Source organism: Perca fluviatilis, unplaced genomic scaffold (genome assembly GCF_010015445.1).
Source record: "Perca fluviatilis unplaced genomic scaffold, GENO_Pfluv_1.0 PFLUV_unplaced_scaf_23, whole genome shotgun sequence".
Classification (NCBI taxonomy): Eukaryota; Metazoa; Chordata; class Actinopteri; order Perciformes; family Percidae; genus Perca; species Perca fluviatilis.
The window spans coordinates 59,630-67,057 of NW_024375647.1; positions in this window are offsets into that span (position 1 = coordinate 59,630).

The following is a 7,428-nucleotide window of genomic DNA, read 5'->3' on the forward strand; positions in this document are numbered from 1 at the left end:
TTTGTGTTTAGCCTGCATCAGTTTCTGTCATCTAATGTGAAACAAGAGACTACCGGTCTTGGTCCGTTCGAGTGTATGGGGAGTGACGTAGGCAAAAACAAATGACTGACTTGGATGTGGGCGGGGCTTGATGTCAAGCCCCGCCTTCCCGCAGGCTGCAGCGAGATGCTCCTCGGACAACAGACCCGTTTGTCCCCCCCTATCGGCGGGCGTGGTTGAACCACAAATAAAACGCAGGACCAGTCTTCCCTAGATTCAAGATTCAGGAGAAATTCACACTGTTGCAGCGATAACGGGAAAAGTACAAGGCAATATAAAGATAAGCAAACAAAAAAAATATAAGAGAATAAATAGTAAAATATATTTACAGTAATGCACAGTCACATGATTATTGCACTGTTTATCAGTCCTATCAGTCTATACTAGAGCTGTCAATCTTCCTCAATAATACCATTTGAATTCCATTTGATATTTTTTATTAAAATAATATTCGAATATTTAATGCTCAATTGCAGCCTGTAAATAATATGTACTACACTACTCAGGCTTATGCATTGTCAAAGGCATTACAAGCATGTGGTTGTTACACATTCCGTCCACTAGAGGGGCATCTAACATTAGTCTTGCCTTGAGGTGACCTGCAGGCAACTTTGTTGACATTCATTTTCCACCTTGAGCAGACAGCGACAAACTCTGGAATGAAACATTATCAACAAGAAGTGTTGTGCCTGAATGTGTTCAATGAACGATAGTTCATGAACTCGTTCATATTTTGGGCGAACGTGAACTGAACGTACCGTGTTACTGCCTGATGAACGTTACTGTGAACTCGTTCATTCTGGTGTCTGTGAACGCCACGCTCTCTCAGTTTAACTTCGTCCAATAGGGTGCCAGATTTCTATAGAGCCTTCCAGGCAAAAACCTGCCTAAACCACACCGTAAACAGGCCTTCATATGTAGCAGAAAAAACACCCAATCTGGCAACACCAGCCACCAGTGTTGCACCGCCGCAACGGTCATCAAAACAAAAATTAGCGTGGAGGCTTCGTATGATCATTTAAACCAGTTTTATAACGAGGTCAGCGAGGATGGAAAAATCTGACATTTCTGTGCAAAATTTACCGCCGGCTTTCAAAAAGAAAATCCGCACTTCAGTCACATCCACAGCAAACCTGAAACAGCACATTGAACTGAATCCCCCAGCTAGCCTTTCAATTTAAAAAAAATAATAGCTTGCAGCAACATATGGAAAAAAAGAACTAAGAACTAATTCATTTTTGGAACTTAGTTCAACATTTTGAAGTATGAACTGAACTAAAATTTGTGAACTGAACTTTGAACTAGTTCATGTAGAAAGTGAACTTTCCCAACACTGTCAACAAGTGTAGTGAAGCGGCTCTGTTGTAAAGGCTAACGTTGCTCGGTTAGCACAATGACATCATGTCATAAACTAGCTAGATAAGTAACAAACAATGCTATCGGCATTAATACCCAAGCCAAACCGAGTTGTCACTACTATTTTTGTGATTTATAAGCAACTTGTTTCTTGCAGATTTTCACGTTACTGAAAATACAGGTATTAGAAGGTATTACAGTATATGAAGTAGAAGCTAACTCTGACAGCTGTAGGGCAGCTAACATTACCTTTAGCTGTCTCCATGAAGATCCCAGCTACGCTAACATTACTATACCTCGCGACCCAGTTAGAAAACAAGAACAAGCTAACTAATGTTAACATAAGCACTTTGGCTCGGTGGAAGTCAATTTTTAAAGTCATGTTAAAACTATTTCCCCGTCCTTCTTACAATTTCCAGCCGCAGCCTGTCACTTCCCCATGTACTAACGTAACTCAGTACGTAAAGTTAGCTTGGTAACGTGGTACTAGATATATAGTAATAGATAAATACGCATTGTGGAAGTAGCCTACGTGCTAACGCTGCTGCAGTGATGGTTCAACCAGCTCCTTCTTGTCAGTTATTGGCTGAAACACTGTTTGCTATGTTTGGTGGGGCAGGTTGGCCCAGTTTGTTTTTGTTGCCATTTGTGTAGCCTGGGCTGTCTTCAGAGACCATGTTTTTTTACAGTGTGTTCAGGGGACAGGCAGCTAGCAGATAGCGAGGAGATGTTTGTTACAGTGTGTTCAGAGGACAGACAGCTAGCAGATAGTGAGGAGATGTTTTTTACAGTGTGTTTAGGGGACAGGCAGCTAGCAGATAGTGAGGAGATGTTTGCTGTATGTGATAAAAAATGTTGTAGCCTAAAAAATGCGTCACATCACTTAGAGCACCTTTAACTACTGTGCAACCTTATTCAATGACTTAACTGAACTGCTGTCTATAATCTGTATTAACTTTGACTGTGTAGTTATTGCTGGTGATTTTAACACTGATGTTGACAACCCCCAGGATAGAGGGACCAAAGAACGGTGTTGTAATTTGAGAACTATGGACTGACTCAGCATGTGACGGAGCCCAGACACAATAAGGGGCACACTCTGGACTTGATTATCTCCAAGGGTCTAAACATTTCCAAGGTTGTGGTGACTGATGTTGTTCTCTCTGATTATTCCTGTGTTTTCTTTAAGTGTTCAAAGGTAATCAGAAAACGGTATATCACTGAAAACCCCAGTGAAACATTCATTCAGCTTTTCTCCTCTACACCCGCCCTCTTTGGGGTCTCAGTCACAGAGCTTGTAGATAATTCCGATTGCAAAATTACAAATGTCATTGAAGCCATTGCTCTCACTAAGGTCAAAGCTGTCTCTAGTAAGATCTCCATGGAGAAATGTCATACTGGTAAGAACAGAAAAAAAGGAATGCAAAGTGGTCCTTCTTCTCTGACATTATTGCCAAAAACATTAATAATTCACATGCTTTGTTTGCTACTGTCGATAGGTTAATCAACCCTCCAGTACCAGTAGCATCTGAACTTTTATCCACCGAGTCCTGCAATGACTTTGACACCTTCTTCAAAGACAAAATTCAGAAACTTAGACAGTCAGTCAGTGTACAGTAGAAACACAAGTACAGTGCAACAAGTACAGGATATGTGTCACAGTAGGGCTTGGCAATATATTGATTGTGATTATTGATTTTCTCCAAATCTCCCAGTTCTATGTCATGTGTCATGTTCTATGTGTCCAGGCAAAACATATTCCAATATGACACAATTTCCTACGATCAACCATGAAGACCTGGAGGACATTATACAACATCTGAAAAGCTCCTGTTGCTTTGATCTTCTACCAACGGGCCTTTTCAAGAAAATTTCAAATTGTTTGGCTTCAGGTCTTCTACAGATTGTAAAGATGTCTCTTCTTTCAGGTATCTTCCCACAGCTAAATGTCCAGGCCAGCGGTGGCTCCTGCCACAGACTCGTCGATGCGCTGATCAATGCTTCTGTGATGATCGTCAAGACAGTTGCAAAGGAGGCGTCAATGCCACTCGAAGGATCTCGCTGCTGCTCCTTTTTTGTTTAACCAGAAACAGCTCTAAGGTCGTTAGCGCTAAACCCACCAGACTCCATTTCAAAAAAGCAATACTTTTAGCGTGTGTAGAGCCAACATACTGTCACATGTAAATTGGTAAACTATGTGTTTATTTCAACCAAAATAAGAGTTGTGATGGTTGGTAAAAGTGGAAAGACGATATCGTTTTATTTTGATTCTGTCGACTTTGAATGAAGTGTATTTTACGATGCTAAAATCACTGTTTATTTACATGGAGTCTGGTGGGTTTAGCTAACACAATTTAATGGATGTTTTTATGTTTAAAAAAAGGATCTTACTCTTTAACAGAAAGGTCGACCGCCTTAGAAATCCTTTCCGTAATGTTGCCAGACACTTAGAACTAGGGATGCACCGAACCCAGCGTTCGGTTCGGAATTCGGCCGAACTTTGGGCTTTTTGACGGAGTTCGGGTACTGCCGAACGTCAGAATTTTTTTCGACCGAACCGAACGGTACCAAAGAGAAGTAACGAGAGGCGAAACTCGAGAAAAAGAGACGAACGTTGTGTTGAGTTTCTGCTCTTGCCAAAGAGTATATAAGTAACAAGAGGTGAAACTCAATAGAACGTTCCATACTGCAAAAACTGACACCGCACCCATGACACAGCTGCAGCTCCACTATCTTGGACTGAACCATCTTGTTACTTCACTACTCTTTGTAGAGTTCACGATTGATCGACGTAATACGTAGCTAGACGGAATGCAGCAGCAACCTAGCAACGGCAGTAAGCTGTGAGAAAGTGAAAATGGAACCTGTGAGCAGAAAAAGTGTTGTTTGGCAGTACTTTCAGTCAAAAGAAGGCGATTCAAATTCGCTACATGTTCAATTTGCAATGCCGATTTGTCTCGTGGTGACGAGGACCCTAAACTATACACAACACCGTAACACAGTTAAGACATTTGCGTATGAAACATCCAAAAGAATACAAGTTGTGCATGAAGGAATCTCCAGACAGCAGCCAAAATGAAGCAACTTCAGGTACAGCAAAGGAAGGACAGTCACAGCTAAAAACTGGTGTTAACCAGACCGAGCCTCTCCCAGGCTGTCAGCTGTTCTCTCGGTAAATGAGTCTTCCTACAGCGGGAGCGGAGCGACCGGTGTTCCGGTTTAACTGTTTTTTGAATTATCTGGTGATATGTGTTGCAGGCAGGGCTGCACCGCTGCAGTAAACAATTCTGATGAATTCGCCTCTTTTTCACATTCATTTGAAAACATTACGGTATGAACGGGTTGCTGGGACAGTAGTTTTGGACCCGACAGATATACATGAACAAATGAGTTGTTTTTGTTACGAAAATATCACTCGTTGTCTGGCGAGTGTAACGTCGTGTGTCTCTACCACGGTCTCTGACTGTAAACTATGCTGCACGGACACACAGATTTTTTAGATTATCTAGTGACATTCACGCTTTAGTTAGTTATAAAACGGTGTCCAGCCTATAGGTAGGGTAGGCCTATTAAACAAGCTAACAACAAAGACACCAGCACAAACCTGATATTTCACCTTTCCACACCTGCGCCTATCCAAATCGCTATAAAATGGGAGTTTGACCGTCCTGAGTCCTGTCCAAATATGATGAATGAGTAGTAGTGTACACTACCATAGTGATGAGAATGATGCACGTCCGTAGAATTCAATATAAAACACAATCAACGGGATAGAAGTTGTGTCACAAATTAATCTGGCATCAGTCGTTGCTATCGCCACAAACATTACCTGCAAACACCTCAGAAAGTATGTTTCACTTATCCCTGTATGAAAGCATCTCAAATCAACTTGAAGTCAGATTAATAACGGAATGATAGGCTACAAATATAACACAGATAACGGAAAAGTTTTGGAAAACACACTGACGTTTGCAGTAGCCAATTGTGAACAGGCATCGACACAGCCACCTACGTTGTCAGTCTTCGTTCTTGCAGCGGCATCACAACTTAATTCAATAACAGTACAACATGGATTAAGTGTATTGAGATCTGTTAATATTTAAATACAACCTGTAAGTAAAACATAAACTACATTTGAGGTGTTTACACGCAGCTGAACGCAGCGTGGAGACAGCGGTCAGCTGTGGCAAAATGTGATCCGCTCAGATTAACTTGTGATACACAGGCATTTAAAATAGACATTTAATTATATTTCTGTAGGCTACGTAGATGTGTTATGTTAAGCTACAGCCTCTTCACAACCAAATTTTTTAATATCTATTATGCCTGTACTCATTAACACTTTATTCCGTTTTGGGGGTAAAAATGAAACACGTCAGTCATGCGCAAACGTGATCATTTATCATTGTTATTAATGTTTAGGTCTATCTCAGCACAGTCTCTTCAACCGCCGCATATTCATATGACCCATCTGAATCTGAATGATATCAAACTCTCTCGAGTAGCCTAGATTTGTAATCATATACCATAATGACAATTTTGTGTTGTCAAAGTAGGCCAACAAATTATGTGTGAGATAAATAAAAGTCAAACTCGGAGAAAAAAAGCTTCATATGTTCTTCACTTCAAATCACTTTTGCTGCAACTCACTTCATAACTTAACCGAGACTAGATAACACTATGTTGCGAGAGAGAAAACGAGGATCAGCATTTTGCTACAATACAATGGCCATATGGTCATAACAATAGTGTATAGGCTACCATAAGACAAAAAGCGCAATTCTGGGACGACACAGACATAAAAACACAACTATTGTTGACGCATGACTGACGTGTTTCATTTTTACCCCCAAAACGGAATAAAGTGTTAAGTGGGGTCATGCCTGTTTGTTGTACATCAGTTAGTTTTCGGTATGTGAGGCAAATATGAACTATACTTTACAGTTTCTAGGTTTGCATTTGCCCATGTTAAATTGTGATATCACCAGTTAACATGGGCGTATATTTCTCTCATATGTTAACCTGTGTTACTTTAGACTAAGAGTCCAATATATAGATAGAAATCACAACACCATTTCAGCGGTGTGTAGTGTAATGGTATAGATGATGTGTAACTTACTCCGTCAATTTTTTTTGTCCATGACATCCAAGGTTCGAATCCCAGCGTTTTTTCGTTTTATTTTTTCGTTCATACAGTATGTGTCGTATTTGTGTGGATAATCCTTAAACGGACATGTATGTGTAAGTGCTACTGCAGTTGAGTTTTCTGAGCCTTTAAAGATTACAAATTCCCACACATTTTGCATGACATTATGTGATAGGGTCAAAATAAATAACAGATTAACATGAAACTTTCCCAGCTAATTACTTACACTAAGACATATTTTTTCTACAATATTTCATATCCCAGTTTGCTTACATTTTAGATACAGTGTTGTTTTAATGGTGAAATGTTTACTAATGTAAATTCACAAGTCGATCTGGGTGTCTCCGTGGCTTGCAGTAAGATCGAGACACAGTCGCCAGACAACGGATGATATTTCGCAACGACAACGGCTAGTGTTTGCATGAATGTCTGTCGGGACCAGAATTAATGCCCAGCAACTCGTTTCTATCGTCAAGTTTCACAAGACACCGACAAATGAATGAAAAATAGAGGCAAAGCTATAAGAATGTTTATTTCCTGGTTAGTCGGGAATGGGTCCTGAAAGGCCACGCCTACACCACATCTGCCTCTATCACCAGTTAATTCAAAAACCAGTTAAACCGAAACACCGTACGGCCAGCTGACCGCGGCCGTGATTAGGCTGCTGCTGAGGATGCTTAACGTCACCCTGCTGTACATGACAATAGACCATTGGATCACACAGCCAGGTCACAGTGGGTGAGTCAGCTGATAGGGGTCCATATTAGAACTTTACTCTTATCTCTGTCTCGTAGAAGAACATTACAGTAATAAACGAGTTTTACAGAAATGTGAATAAATTGATCACCGAATCTAAAGTTATACAGCGCACTGGACATCCGGTTTAT